Source organism: Callithrix jacchus, chromosome 8 (assembly GCF_049354715.1).
Source record: "Callithrix jacchus isolate 240 chromosome 8, calJac240_pri, whole genome shotgun sequence".
Lineage (NCBI taxonomy): Eukaryota > Metazoa > Chordata > Mammalia > Primates > Cebidae > Callithrix > Callithrix jacchus.
Window position 1 is genome coordinate 119561012 of NC_133509.1, and position 15241 is coordinate 119576252.

Genomic DNA, 15241 nt, shown 5'->3' on the forward strand with positions numbered 1-15241 from the left:
TCTTAGCAAGGCAATTGGCCTTACATCTGGGATCTCCAGGAACTGCCCACAGTTGCTTTGACTCTGTGGGCTTAGGCATTCTTGCTGCTTTATGACCTAGAACAGCAACCAAAGGCAGCATGCATGGGTAACAAGAACTTGCTTTCATACCTCATCCACAAACCAATTTAAATGTGTTTCTCTAAGTGAGAGCAAGAGCTGCCTGTTTTTTTGTGTGTTTACTCTCTAACTGCACCTGAACTCAGGCTCCATCCCAACAATAGAGTAATTTTCTGGAACCCTGAACTCCTAACCCAGTTCTCACAACGTGTTAACAATCATGAGGAAAGTAAACACAAGAAAATAGGAATTCTCATCAATGTCATGCCATCATTTTCATATAATCCTTTCATTAAAAAATTATCATCTCTTCCATGTTCTCGTTGGCAGCAAGTTGATTTAGAAATGCTAGCTAGTGGCTAATATGTAGCTTTGGAAATGTCCCTAAACTTCTTACGAACTTAGCTTCCTTCAATGGATTAATCTGAATACAATCCGAAATGTTTTCACTTTCAACTGGAGGAGCTCTCAAATGGGAAGGGTCTGTGGTGCCAAGTAAAAGCAGTTGTTAACAATCACAGTCTGAGTTTAACAACTCATTTGGTTTGAGGTCAAAGTTTTTGTTCTTGTTTAGCACTGAGTATAAGCTCACTAGATGCAAATCGCAAAATAGAAGCAATGTATAAAAAGAACAAGTCCCAGCCTATGAAAAACTTCAGTTACTTTTACTTTACACAATATCTCATTGGCTGCCTTTAAAATATTTCCTAAGCTGGTTGGGGATATCATGGAAGAAGCTAAGCTCATCCTGGCCTTTGCACATTTTGCTCCTGACAAGAAAACAAAATAATGTTTTTTGTTTTTGCATCAGAAAATTTATTTTCAGCAAGTATGTCCTTAAACTTCCTCCAAAATATACATTTTAAAAAAAATGCTGGCAAATGGTCGTTTCAGAATACGTGTTATATTGTGGAAGCTCTCTTCTGTTTTCCCCTCACTGTCTCTTGTTTTGGTCTTTTGAAGTGAGTCGAGGCTCAGCAGCCACAGTCACTTAATGGAAGTGAACGGCATTTTGAGAGACCCAAAATTTTCATCATTGAATCTATTTAGAGAGGCTGCACAGAGCCATTCTTCCTCTAATCTCCTACTGATTTTCAATGCAAATACTGCCAGCATTGCTCATGGCCACAGGATTTAGTTATGCACTTGACTGAAAACCATGTCAATGCAAATTCAGAGGATAACCAGCATGCAAATCCCTAAGGCTTCAGCAAGTTACAATTCAGCCACAGTATTAGCAAAACAAGATAGCAATTATGCAAGGAATCAGCTGAAAGGTTATTTTTAATTTAAAGTTTTTGCATCTTTACAGCTGGGAGAAATGAAACCCTGCCTATTCTTTCTTGTAAAACCCACTCGGTAGAAACCAAAAGACATATGGTAGATTATGACAGCCATGTTCTAGTATGAGTCACACAGACACACGCACACACACATATGTACACTCACACAAACTGCTGCAAGAAGGCTAGAGGGACTTCTGATGAGGTTAAATTGTTATATTTTCTTCCAGTGTTTATTACTGATTTGTATCCATTAAAATCTTCACATTTGAAAGTATCAGTCCTGAGCAATTTGCCCTCATTTCCAAACTCTTATCTCTGGTCTCACCATTCCTCCTTCTTCTTGCTTCTGGGTGCTGTTGCTGAGGTATCTTTTGCTATGATGGGTAAAGGAAGTGACTTTGCCTTTCATCACAGTCCAAGGATCTACATTGTGCTCAGAGAATTCCAACTTGAATTTATGACTGATGGAGCTATTTAATTTATTTAACGTCTAGAACAATTAAAGCCATCCTGTAATGTACTATCTCTAAAAAGGTAATAACCATCTGTTCATGATACCTTGCATTTCTCCTGAGTCAGGGCAGACAAAGCAAGTTTCTTTTGCAGTATTTTCGTGAGTCAAGAAGAGCAGGCACAATTCTGAAAAACAGGGCAATTGTGTGATCACTTTTAAGAATGACTGTTGTTGACAATAACAAACAGCACAATTGAGAACTCAGGGCAAGCCTGAGTCTCACCGTTGGGCTTAGAATCCAGGGTTTCCTCCTAACCTGTTGGGTGAACTGGATAAGTCACTAAGCTTCCCAGCTTTCCAATGTTTTCCCGTAAATGTCAACCCCTTCCTTCTCAAACTGTGGCCTGTGGTCCAGCAGCATCGACATTACTCAGGAGTTTGTTGGAGAACTGTAGAATCTTACCCCAGCCCACCCCCAAACCACTGAATCAAAACCTGCCTCTTAACAAAGTCATCAGGTGATTTGAATGACTGTTAAAATTTGACAATCACTGATATGTAATACAACAGGTCTTCTCTAAGTGGTAATTTTATTCATTTATTGACTGTCTACTATTTCCAGGATGCCCTGTGGACATAACAGAAAACAGAAACTAACATATACCATTGGTCTTGTGGTAGGAGAAACAGACTTGAATCTCACAAATAAAAGTCTAATTGAAGGTTGACAAGAGTGCCCTGAAGATCTTGAATGAGGCCTTATGATCATGAGAAAATTGACCTGGACAGGGGTGTGAATGAAGCTGTGTTATTAAAGTGTGTCCAGAGCTGTATTCAGGAAGACACTTGTCATTTCTCCTTACCCAGAGCATTTCAGTTTTAACAACTTAAGTGTTAACCAATCTTATACTTATTAATATACGTTAGTTTCTTTTAGGATTATACGTTATTTTTCTCTTCTTTGACATTGAATCCTGGACTTCTAAACAACTGTGCGTCCTGCATTAACTCAGCAGACATAAATCCCTCACTTTCCTCCTTGGTAAGTGTTCTCTCCAAATGGGTATTTAGCCTGGTAGGGGACAGGTAGCTTGCTACTAGTTCAGACAACAACTGGAGCATCCACTGCTACTTATGGTGTTTTGAAAGGTCAAGCTCCCTCTCTGGACACGTTATATCACAGTAATTACTTTCCCTTGGTCTCTCCTCCTGTAAGTACTATTCTCTACTGAGTCTTAACCTGACCACCCAAGCCTGCTGGTTCCTGAGTTACCATATTAAGAGTAATAGAACATGGCCGGGCGCGGTGGCTCATGCCTGTAATCCCAGCACTTTGGAATCACAAGGTCAAGAGATCAAGACCATCCTGGTCAACATGGTGAAACCCCGTCTCTACTAAAAATACAAAAAATTAGCTGGACATGGTGGTGCATGCCTGTAATCCCAGCTACTCAGGAGGCTGAGGCAGGAGAATTGCCTGAACTCAGGAGGTGGAGGTTGCGGTGAGCCAAGATCGCGCCATTGTATTCCAGCCTGGGTAACAAGAGCAAACCTCTGTCTCAAAAAAAAGAGTAATAGAACAGTCACACTACCTAGTAACAAATCAAGACCCAGAGTGACCAGACTCTTTCCAGAATCAAAAATACAGAAGACGTCCTAAACCCAATTCTATCCACCAGCTGCTGATACTTGGGTGTGGAAGTAATCAGTATTAGACCAAGGACAAGCGCGCTTCCGAATTCTAATTGCCATGGCATAGAATAGGCGTTCTGGAAATATTTTATCATTATTAACCCATATTTATAAAAATCCCTTTTCACTGATGCTTATTCATCTTGTTCAGCAAAGTTACTTTGAAATGTAAATCTGACCCTATTACTCTCCCCTGCTTAAAATATGTTGTTGATTCCTCATAAAGCCACGTTCACAAAGTTCTAAACATCCCAATTTTCTACACGTTCTTTTATTTCCTATGGCCTTTTCACTTAGTATTCTACTCCCCTACCATCTCAAAGACAGAGATTTTCAAACATGCCTTATTCTCTCTGGCATCTGAGCTTTTTGTCATTCTCATTATTTGATTAGAAATCTCTTAATTATTTCATTCTCCTGGAAAAATCTCCTTTCTCATTCTGTAGTTACTCATATTTCCTTAATGAGGGCTGTCCTGTCTCCCTGTATAGAACTAGGCAACTCAAAATTCTCTAAATGACTTCTATTATCTATTTTGCTGCATCGTATTTTTATTACACAGATATTTCTGGGATTTTGCACCCATTTTCATATGATATTGTGATGTCAAAAGAAGAGACCCTTCCTTCTGAATCATGTATTCCCAGAGTCTTATACAGTATCTGAAGCATGGCATACCCTCGGGGAAAATGTGTTTAGAACAAAGTCAGGCAGGAAAAATTGTGTACGTTTTCATAAATGAATGAATGCGTGCACGGAGGTTATAGGCTATTTCCATCCATAATTGAAAGCAGAACAAAATTAAAAGCCATATCCTTGCACATTGCTTGTTTTGTAATCAATGTTAAAATATTTGTAAAATCAACAAAGACAATATGCAGAGGGATACACAAGGTCAGCTCTACCTTTTCTTTCCCGAGTACTGAAATTGTACCATTTGCTTACGATAACCCCTCAAGTGTACATAGAAAAGGTTGAAGCATTTCAAATCAAATGTCATGTCAGGAAATTTATTTTTTATTAGTAGGATAATTTTCATGTTTCTCAAAGCAATTTGTAAATATTACCTAATCAAATCTACTAGGGCAGACAGGCTGAAAATATTACACTTATGCTCCAGATGACAGAGGCCAAGAGAAGAGTGTATGTGAGCATGTGTGCGAGCAAATGTATGTGTATGTATGTGTGTGTGTGCGTGTGTGTTAGGTAAAAATCAGCCTCACTATGCTAGAGTCTCCCCAGTCTGTCTCAGCTCATTGCTTGTCAGTAAAGATCACCACAGACAAGATGATCGGGCTATAATGTGAACCAATTATTTAAATTATGCTCCTACTAGCTTTTCACACACTGTGTTCATTCTGTGCAATGCTAGAGACTAGTCAACAGAGAAATTTCTCTCTGTCTTCCACTAAATCTTTGTGTCGATCTCTCTCTTTTCAATGATGGTTTTCTACAGTACTTTCTGCCTCTAGAATGGGGAAAAACTAAAAAGTATAAAGCATGTACTGTGCTCTCAGAGAATTCACCATTTGACGGGCTGCCAAAACTTGTTTTGGTCATTGCTCCTTTTTGCATGACAATACATAGTCTAAACTGCACAGGGGAAATACAAGTGTCAATATGGTCTATTCTATTTGAGGAAGCACCTTCTCTATGTTCTTAAATCCTTCAATAGTAGGACTGCATCTTAGTTTATCTGATTTCTTTTTTTCTTAATTAATGAGAGGTTCTTATGCTGCTCAGGTTGGCCTCGAACGCATAGCCTTGCCTCCTCAAGCACCAAGACAACTGGCCTGAGCCACTGCTGCTCCCTCTAATTTCTTATTACCCTTCGGTGAACTTTAATATGCTGTTGGTCTCATTTTCCCTCACAGTTCTCATTTCTGTGTTAACTCATTTTCTTTCTTCTACTTAAATTGCCTGCACTGTCTACCTTCTCCGTATACTCAAGATCCACCCATGTTTAATATCCATATTCACCTCCCCCCAGAATAAATCTGTTTCCTGATTATTCTGTTCTATTCCTGAAGGTTAAGCAAACATTACAAAAGTTAGCAAATAATTACATATTGATTATATTGTAATTGTACTCTCTTTGTTCCAGGTATGCCCATCTTGTTTGTATGCCCAACTTGTATGACCTAAGTTTTGACTTTTACAAATATTATATCTTAAATTAATTTATATCCTCTGAAGACAGAACAATAACAGAGATTCAACAAAAAATGCCTTGCTTCAGAGTCATGGTTAAAGTATTCACACATTTATTATTCTGCTGCTTACACCAAACACTCACTGCTCCTTATCTCTCTTCATGCATTTCTCTACGCCTGGAGTTCCATTCTCCCACTATTAAACTTGGAAATTCTTAGTCCTCCTTTAAAACTCAGGGCAAGAAGTATTTTTTCTTGGTAATATCCAGAATTGATTTGTTTTACTTTCATGCTTCTATGATACTTTACACAGTATTCTATTTTAACTGTAATTACATTTCCTTATTTTGAAGTTTATAAAATTGTCAAATTCAATACCATCTATAGTAGACTAAAAAGTAGTCCCCAGTATCCATCTCCTAAGCCAAGTGGGTAAGGGAGTATGTCATTGCAGATTTGATTAAAGATCTTGAGTTAAGAGTATTATCCAGGTGAGCTCTAAATGCAATCACATGTATTGTTAATACAAGGAAGGCAGAGGGAGATTTGATACAGACACAGAGAAAAAGGTGACATGTAGATAGATCAAAGATTCAAAAATACTGTCTCCTTTGAAGATTGGAGTGATGAAGCTATAAGCCATGGAATGACAGCAGCCACCAGAATCTGAAAGAGGAAGAAAATCATTATTTTCAAAGTCTCCAGAGAGAATATAGCCTGACAACTTGATTTCAGCCAGTGATACTAACCTCAGACTTCTGGTCTCCAGAAGTAGGAGAGAATAAATTTCTGTTGTTGAAATCCCCATAATTTGTCATACTGTGTTACAGTGGCCATAGAAAATGAACTCACCATGTCTCATTTATTCAATATTCATTTATTTGAGATAGGGTCTTACTATGTTGTCCAGGCTGGAGTTTATTTAGTGTGCAATCACAGCTCACAACAGTTTGGAACTCCTCTGGCTGATCCTCCTGCCTCAGCCTCCTGAGTAACTAGGACTACATGTGTGCACCACCATGCTTGGCTCAATCTATATCGTATTGTTTGCTGTATCTCCTGCCGTTAGCATTATACCTTCCATATAGCAATACATTTAAGAAATGCTTTCTGAGCCCCTACTATGTGCAAGGTGATATGCTAGTTGCTTGGCGATTTCATTGTAATAAGCATTTTAAAGGCTACATTTGGTATTATAATTTTTATTGCATATATATATATATATATATATATATATATATATATGAACTTAAGCTTTTCCTGAAAGTTCAAATTTGAATATCCCAAATGTCTAGTTGACTTCTGTACTTGTATTTTAAAACAATGCCTCACACTTAAATGATTGAAACATCACTCCTTATACATTCTCTGCAGTTGTATTCTCTGGAGACCACACTTCTGCTTCTCTCTAGGTTACTCTATTAACCAAATGTACAAGCCAAAAATCTTTCTTTCTTCTCCCTCCATATCCAACAGACCTCAACAAATCCTCTTGTTCCTGTCTGAGAATCACATCTTATATTCATTTACTTCTCTCCATCATCACTGCTATTACTTATTTTCATACTCTTAAGTACTATAATGGTCTCTTAATAAATTTCCTTGATCTCACTCTTACCTCTACTCTCTATAAATTTTTCTGCATTTATTTTCTAGAGTATTCTTTTAGAACCACAAACTAGAGCCAGGAATGATAGCATGCACCTGTAGTTCCATTTGCTCAGGAGGCCAAGGTGGGAAGATTGCTTTAGCCCAGGAGCTTGAGGTTACAGTGAGCTATAATCATGCCACTAAACTCAAGCCTGGGCAACATAGAGATTTTGTCTCTTAAATAAAAAAATAAAAACAATTTTTGAAAAGGAAACCAGTAGGTTTTCTACCTAAAAATATGCCAGTGTCTTACTACTGCAAATTTGGGGTCAAATAAACCCCAAATTCTTATTTCGTCTCATGGAGCCTGTATCTCAGATGTCATTCCCACCACTTTCTGTGGCGTTGATTAAATGATCCAATATTGTGGTTTTATTTTAGATTTTAGTTAGTCAAACTCACTTTTACCTTAAAGCCTTCACAATGGGCTTTGAAGTCTCCGAATAAAATGTTGCTTCACCCCATCAGTTTGGTAACTTATTCTTGTCATTTAAATTCTTATCATAAATTACTCAGTGCCTTCCTACTATAGCCAATTAGAATTCTTTGTGCAATGATCAGCACATTTGTCTGTGCCTTTTTTATTGCATCTCACTAATATATAAGTTTCATGAGAGCAGAAAGACCCTATCTGTCTTATTTATCTCTATCTCCAGGGTCTAAGTCAGTGTTTGGTACATAATGGTTTCTCAATAAACAGCTGTTGAAAGAAAGGAATGCAAAAATAAATCAGCTAGTCAATCAACAGCACCCAATTAATGAATTATCTTCAAATTCTAATATCAAAAGTGTACCCAGGTCACCAGCCTGCATTATAACAGGGACACACAAAAATATATTAATATAGCATTTATTTTCCCCAGTTCACAACAGAACTGTGAAAACAATAGCACAAAAAAGGAGGACCTCTGTATTTCAGGAAGTGCTGTCTACTCATTTCTGCACTTCTCCAAGGGTTATTTAAATTGGTGTCTACCTGTATCATTTCTATGTGTCTTGAGGATTTCTTACACTGCTGATTGCAGGCCCTCTGCCAATAGTACTACCTGTAGACACTCCCAAATGTCTTCTGTCTTGGCCACCCTGTGTTTCATCTGATTGTTTTTTCTATCTCTATCTCCCAGAGACCCCAGGAGACATGCAGGCTCAGCAGAGGGTGACACCATAACTATGCTTCCCTGTACTTATCCTTTTGAAGACATTACTCTAACATTAGCCAAATAATTGTCTGCCCCTTTTAACTCTCTCTCCTGCTGCAAAAGTCCCTACTGTCATCTACAGCTTGTACTGTAGGTCCTCGTCTACCATTCGGAGGCTGTCTTGCCTTCCTACTCTGACTACTCATAAAGAGATCAAAGCTAGTACCAACCTAATGTTTGCTTTCACTTCTTTCCTCTCCTTTTTCTTTCTCTTTCTACTGAAGTTGCTTTGGGTGGAGATTTGAGAATTTGTAGATTTGGCTTAATGCTTGCTTATTCAATTCTTTTATTAAAAGTTTTTTATTTTTTATAAAAGATTATTGTCTCTATAGTTCTTTATTCTAATTTTTCTACTTACTACACCCAAATTATTTAAATGTAAATAAATTGTGTAGAATAAGACAAATAGTAGATACTCAAAAAATAAAAGATATTATCTTCATCATCATCATTATTATTAAAGGTAATTAAAAAAGCGAAACCTAATTTTTATTCTAATTTTCAGAAGTCTTTTGGTGAATGCTGTGAAAATACAGTGAGTTATCAACGTTTAAAAATCCTTTTTACTTTTTCTTCAAGTTTAAAGCATATAATGCCCCACAGCAAGTTGAAAATAGAATATTCTGTCAGTCAAAAAATTATTTCTGTACATGATGTCAAACATCTGATTTAATTTAATAATTTGATCAATATACTTTTTGAAGTTATGCATACACAGTTTCATGCGCCGTTTAAGCTTGCAGTTTTCACTTACAGAAGAGTAAGAAATAAAAGCAATACCACCATATGATAGCAATTTTCCTTTGATCATGTCAAAAGTAAGATGTGTATGAAAGATGTGTTCAGGAGTAGTTGATACAGTAAATCCTCTTTCTTTAATTTGTGAGTATAGTCTGTATTTTATGCCCTCAATATTGTAACACTGAAATACATTCACTTCCTGGACAAAGTTTTGACAAAGAGCATCCCAAAATAGCATGCAGTATCAATAGTTACACTAATTACTTTTGATGAATACAGAAATTTTCATAACACATACTTGGATCAATTATATGATTCAGTTCCACACCTTGAAATCTCCAAGTTCCAAATAGGAGGAGAATCACCTTTCAAGTTTCTAAAGGTTAGTCTTAGATAAACCATAATAAATAATTATGGATAATGCACATTTATTTGACAAAATATACTGAATTTCAAATCACAGTAGAAGGAATTGCCTTAAAAATTGACTTCAAAGAATATTATTAGACAAATTTCCAAGGAGTTCCTTATCTATTCACTTTAGGAATCAACAGTCAGCCATTAAGTTAATATTTTAAGGCTAAAGCTACTCCTCTAATATTCATTAGTGTGTGTGTGGGGGAATCTTACTATTCTTTGAAGTCAATTTTTATGGTAATTCCTTCTATTGTGATTTGCAATTCAGTATATTTTGGGGTTCCTGATAGTTGCTGTTGCTAATTACTTATTTACCTCCCTTGGATTAATTTTGTCTTCATTGTCAAATAAATGTGCATTATTCATTATTATTTAACATGGTTTATCTAAGACTAGTCTTTGGAAACATGAAAGGTGGTTCTCCTCCTATTTGGAATTTGGAGATTTCAAGGTGTGGAACTGAATCATATAATTTGTCCAAATATATTATTCCTCATCCTTAAAAATATTATGTTTGGTTTTAAAAAATAACACAGCTGTCAAAATTGCCAGTTCTTTTTTCTTTGGTGTATAGGATTATGGAAGACACTGAAGGACATTGGGGACATACGGGCAGACTGAGCATAATAAGTCATAGTTTTGGTTCTGAGTGCCTGGCAGCATTATGCCCCAAAGGGTTAGTGGAAAGTCCTCATGCTAGCCTAAAAAAGAAAGTACCTGCAACCCAGCTGGCAACGTCTAAAAACTAAGATTCCCCCCCACAAATGGATATAAGAAGAGGAATAGCTTTGGCCTTTAAATACTAACTTAAATAGAATCCTCTACCTTTTCTTCCTTTTCCAATCTCATTCAGCTTCCTTCTCATATTTTCTCTTTTCCTTTCTACTCAACAATTATTATTTTTAGTAGTGGTAACAGTAACTATTGCAATTCACATGAATGCTCATGAGGAAGAGGCTGTTCGCTCATAATAAAACACATATAACAGCAACAAAATAAAGCAAAACTATATGGAGCCAAAAGAAACATAAAACTGCTGTTCCCTTTTACACAGGAGAAGGAGGCTGAGAGTCCGACTTTGGAAATAACCTAGGCTGGTGTCTCCTTCCAAGAGCATAGAGAAGGTGATTACATTTTATCCTGGGAAATATTGCCACAAGCACGAAAAGCGACTCAATATAACAAAAAAGCAAGCAAACTAAAACAAGTGAATTTCTCAAAAAATCAAACAAAAAAATTGAGTTTTTACATTGTGCTGTAACTTTCCAGTCAACCAGTAGGCCTGAGTATGTTTTTAAAAATCATTCATATAATGCGTTAAGTCAAATTTGAAGTCTCTACAGCAAGGATATTCATGAGGCTACTGGTCTCCTCATCCAAATACACTTTGATTCTCTAAATCCCATAGATAATTGCAAACCGTCCCTCCTGTTTGTTTGATTATTGTCATCCAAATAGTTTTTATTTATTTATTTTCAATTTCTGGGTATTGACACCAACTTAAATGTGTTTGTTTCACAATTTCTCATAAACAAGTATACACAAAGATTGATTTGATAGTCCTAGAATGCATTCATTTCATTATCAAAAGCTAAAGCTAAATCTAAAAGCTATATAGGCAAAATAATAAAATGTAATCATAAGATCTACAAATATCAAGCCCTACTTTATGCTGCCATGACAATGTTTTCTCATTTCTATTTACATAATCTTCAAAAACACAGCCTTTAGATTTTAAAATGTCTGCTTTAGAATTTTATTTGTAATAAAACCTCCAGTGAGATGAACTGATAAATTATAGATAGCTAAAAGAAACAGATTCTGAGGAAGTGGGGTCTTAGAAGTAAAGCATACTGTTTGTTCTTTGCATGAGAGTAAAGAACTTCTCTCTGAAATAAGAGCAATGGACTAGATGATTTCTGGATGTTCTTGTAGCTCTTGGGACCTACAATGACTGTTAGGTGTGTTGTTCTTTTTTTTATTATATTATTTGGAGGCTAGGAGAACCATTTTTTAATGTGGTGTGCTCTATTTTCGCCACTCAATGAAAACAATACCCTGTCTGCATTACCACACCTTAATGAGTTTCTGTGAAAATATAGCACGCAGAAGCATGCTGTGGACTACAAACACTGCAAATGCAAAATCGTAGTTTTACTGTCCAAGACACAAACTGCCATAAGGAAGTGGAATGTAGGGGTTGAAATATGTGGCCTCAAGTGCCTAACTCAGTTTAAATCTTTATTTTCTCAAAACCGTTGAGTCTCAGTATCTAATTTGGAAAAGAGAGATGCAGGTACCAACCTTATGAGATTATTGGCAGAATGGAATGAAACAATGTATACACAGCTCACATACAACACCTTGAATATGATAAGTACTCACTAAATGCTAGTGATTATTTTTTGTACTCCTGGCATACATCCGGTCAGTGATCATAAAATTAATAATAAAGAGAAAAGAAAACAGAAAAATACCAAAGCATATTTATTTCTAAGTGTGGCGTTTTCCTAGGGACTGTACTAGCTAACAAAAAAGGAGGCAGAACTAAGTAAAAATTAAAGCTTCTTGAATTCAGGGAATTTAAAATTTCCAGAAGAGAAGATAAATGAGCATAACTTTGAGTCTCAATGTCAGAAACAAGTGATTTTCCATCCACCTTTTCCAGCTTTCTGAGTTTTAAAATAGCAGTGCCTTTTCCCATACTGTGCTGGAGCTGGCTTGTAATGGAGCTGGCACACACCAGGTTGCCAACTGTTAAATTTTCAGTATTATGAGCTGATTGACAGACTTTTGGTAGCTTGTAATCTGTCAGGGTGGGAGTACTTACTGCAATCAAGGGAACAACCAACACCACAAATTGTAAGTATTTTTTAGTCCTGGAGTTCCTGTTAAACATTTGCCAGCATAATAATGCTACTGGCCCTTCAAAAGAACCCATTGACCATGAAAGGGTAGCCCAAATATTGCTCTGGAAAAAGGGAAATTATTTGTTTTCAATCAATGTGAAATGAATGCTTATGGTGGTCCAGGCACTATATTAGATTCTAAATTAGCTCTTGATGAGACTAAACTACTGATGCAGGATTTTTCTCAGCCACTTTACTTGGCTCAAAACAGGGGACACCAAGTCTACTCAGCATTTGTCTGGCTCGTGCTCTGGCCCATGGCTTTCATGGTCATCAACAACTGTGTGCTTAGCCCCTGGTGGGAGGGAACAAGTGAGCAAGTGAGTGCAGGCTCCAGCCAGCCACTCCAAGCACTGACAGAGGAGTAGGTTCTGATGGGGCTCACAAGTGAATGCAGGCTCCAGCCAGCCTCTCCAAGTACTGACAAAGGAGTAGGTTCTGGTGGGGCTCACAGCCAGACCAGACATGTCCCATGGAGAATGTGGCAGCACCCATGCAAGGATGCCCGTGATCCCAAAGCCCCACAGTGGGTGTTACAGTGTGCTAATTAGCTCTTTTAGTTCACCATCCACAGCTGGATCAATGGTGGCATGCTAACAGCTCAATCAGCTCCTTACTACACTCTGGCCCAGTGAGAACAGAGGGCAAGGTTACAGCCTTTCTAGGTACCCACATTTGGTGGGTCCTGAGCTCCTGTCCCAAGTCCAAGAAAAATAAGGTCACACTGACAATTGAAGGGTGATGAAGGTGGAGAATAGTATTGGGTGATGAAACAGCTCTCAGCAGAGAAGGGATGGGAATATCAGGTTGTCTCTCTCCCAAAGTCAGTTAATCTCCCCACAGTGTGGCTGAGCCCGGGGTTTTTATAGGTACAGGATGGGGGAGTGCATGCTGATTGGTTTGCGCATATGAAAAAAAGGTTAAAACAAAGGCACCAGTCAAAGGTGGGCATGGTGGTGTAAAGACAGTTAGGGAAATGTAGGCATATCAGTCCATTCTTACACTGCTGATAAGGATACTTGAGACTGGGTAATTTATAACAAAAAAGAGGTTTAATGAACTCACAGTTCCATGTGACTAGGGAGGCCTCACAATCATGGCAGAAAGTAAAAGGCACACCTTATATGGCAGCAGGCAAGAGAGAATGAGAAACAAGCAAAAGGTAAAACCCCTCATAAACCTATCAGATCTCATGAGACTTATTCACTTACCAGAGAACTGTATGGGGAAACTGCCCTCATGATTGTATTTTCTCCCCCAGGTGTCTCTCGCATCATGGGGAAATTATGGGAGCTACAATTCAAAATAATATTTGGGTGGAGGCAGAGTGAAACCATATCAGTACGTATACATAAAATCGGTGAAGGTGGGGAATCAGTCAAAGGAAAGCACACCAAACTGGAAGACGGATCCTCAATCCAATTTGTGGATTTGACTTGTAGCTTGGCCTTTGGGCTTTAAACTGTCTTTGGCTTGAAGATGAGGTTTTACTGGGGACCTGCCCCCATCTGTCCAGGCATGTCTCGGCCTCCTGCCGCTATCAATTCCCCCTCTAGAGATACATCTAATTGTCATTAGGATAGGAATGATATCCAACCTTAACTGCTTCCTGCTGACAGGGAAAACGGCAGTTTTGGGGAAAACGGCAGTCAGATTTCCCTCTAAGACCTATCTAAGGATCCCCATTGAAACAGAGTCCTCTTCTGAGGCTCCACTTGCATGACGGTTTGAAGTTTAATGACCTCTAGGTTAGAAAAAAAAAAATTTACAAAGTAAAGTATAAAGGGACCAAATGTGTGGAATTATCTGGACATATATGTTATGTGGACAAAAGGGAATTACAAGGGAAATAATCTAGTGCTGAACATAACAGAAATAAGAAGTAAAATATACTAATCATTTTGAAAACAGTATTGTGGGCACAGCTGTTTCACCCTGGTGAAAGAAATTGAATCCTGTATCGGAGCAATTAAACTTTAGGAGAGAGAACTGTTTAGGGGAATAGATATTCCTATTGGTACACAGGATTAAGCAGTCCTTGGCAAAGATGCTTCATGGTGAGAAACAGAATGAAGGTAAGAACAGCAAGCAGAGGCAAGACTATAAAGAGGCTATCTGTGGAAGATTAATTATTAACACTTATCTTTTGTGATTTGTAGCTCGAGTTCCCCAATTTCTTCACATTGGTACTTCGGATGCTCTTCTAGGTTGATGGTGGTAACCATATCAGCTTCCCAGGCCTTTACTCAAGAATAATGAATTTAATAACCAATTCTAGTAACCTTTACTGCTATAGAAGTAGGAAGAAGTACAGTGTAAGGGCCCCCTCAATTTGGACCTAGAGAGGGAGAAAGAAGAGAGTGCTTTTATCAGAACTAGATCCTCTGGGTTGAATAGAGGTGGCCCTGGTTCATGGGAATGGGCCTCTGACAGTTGTTTCAGTTCCTGTTGGAAGCAGACCAAATAAGTTATATGTTTAATTAAGTCCGAGGTCTCTTGGTTTAGCAAGAAATCATTGGTGAGAAAGGGTTATTCTTACATCATTTCAGAGGGACTTAAACTCAGCTCTGTAGGAGTATTTCTAAAATGTAGTAGGGCTGAGGGAAGAAGAGTAATTCAGGAGAAATGAGTTCCTTGAGAC

The 15241-nt window shown here is 37.8% G+C and overlaps 1 long non-coding RNA gene across 1 annotated transcript in view; it reads right to left on the reverse strand.

Annotated features, from left to right (window-relative positions):
- Window positions 1-15241, reverse strand: part of LOC118145002 (uncharacterized) — a 46762-nt gene that overhangs the window by 13054 nt on the left and 18467 nt on the right. Inside the window, exon 3 of the long non-coding RNA XR_004730044.3 lies at window positions 1944-2024. This is a non-coding gene — a long non-coding RNA (uncharacterized LOC118145002). The remainder of the gene's footprint in view (window positions 1-1943; window positions 2025-15241) is intronic.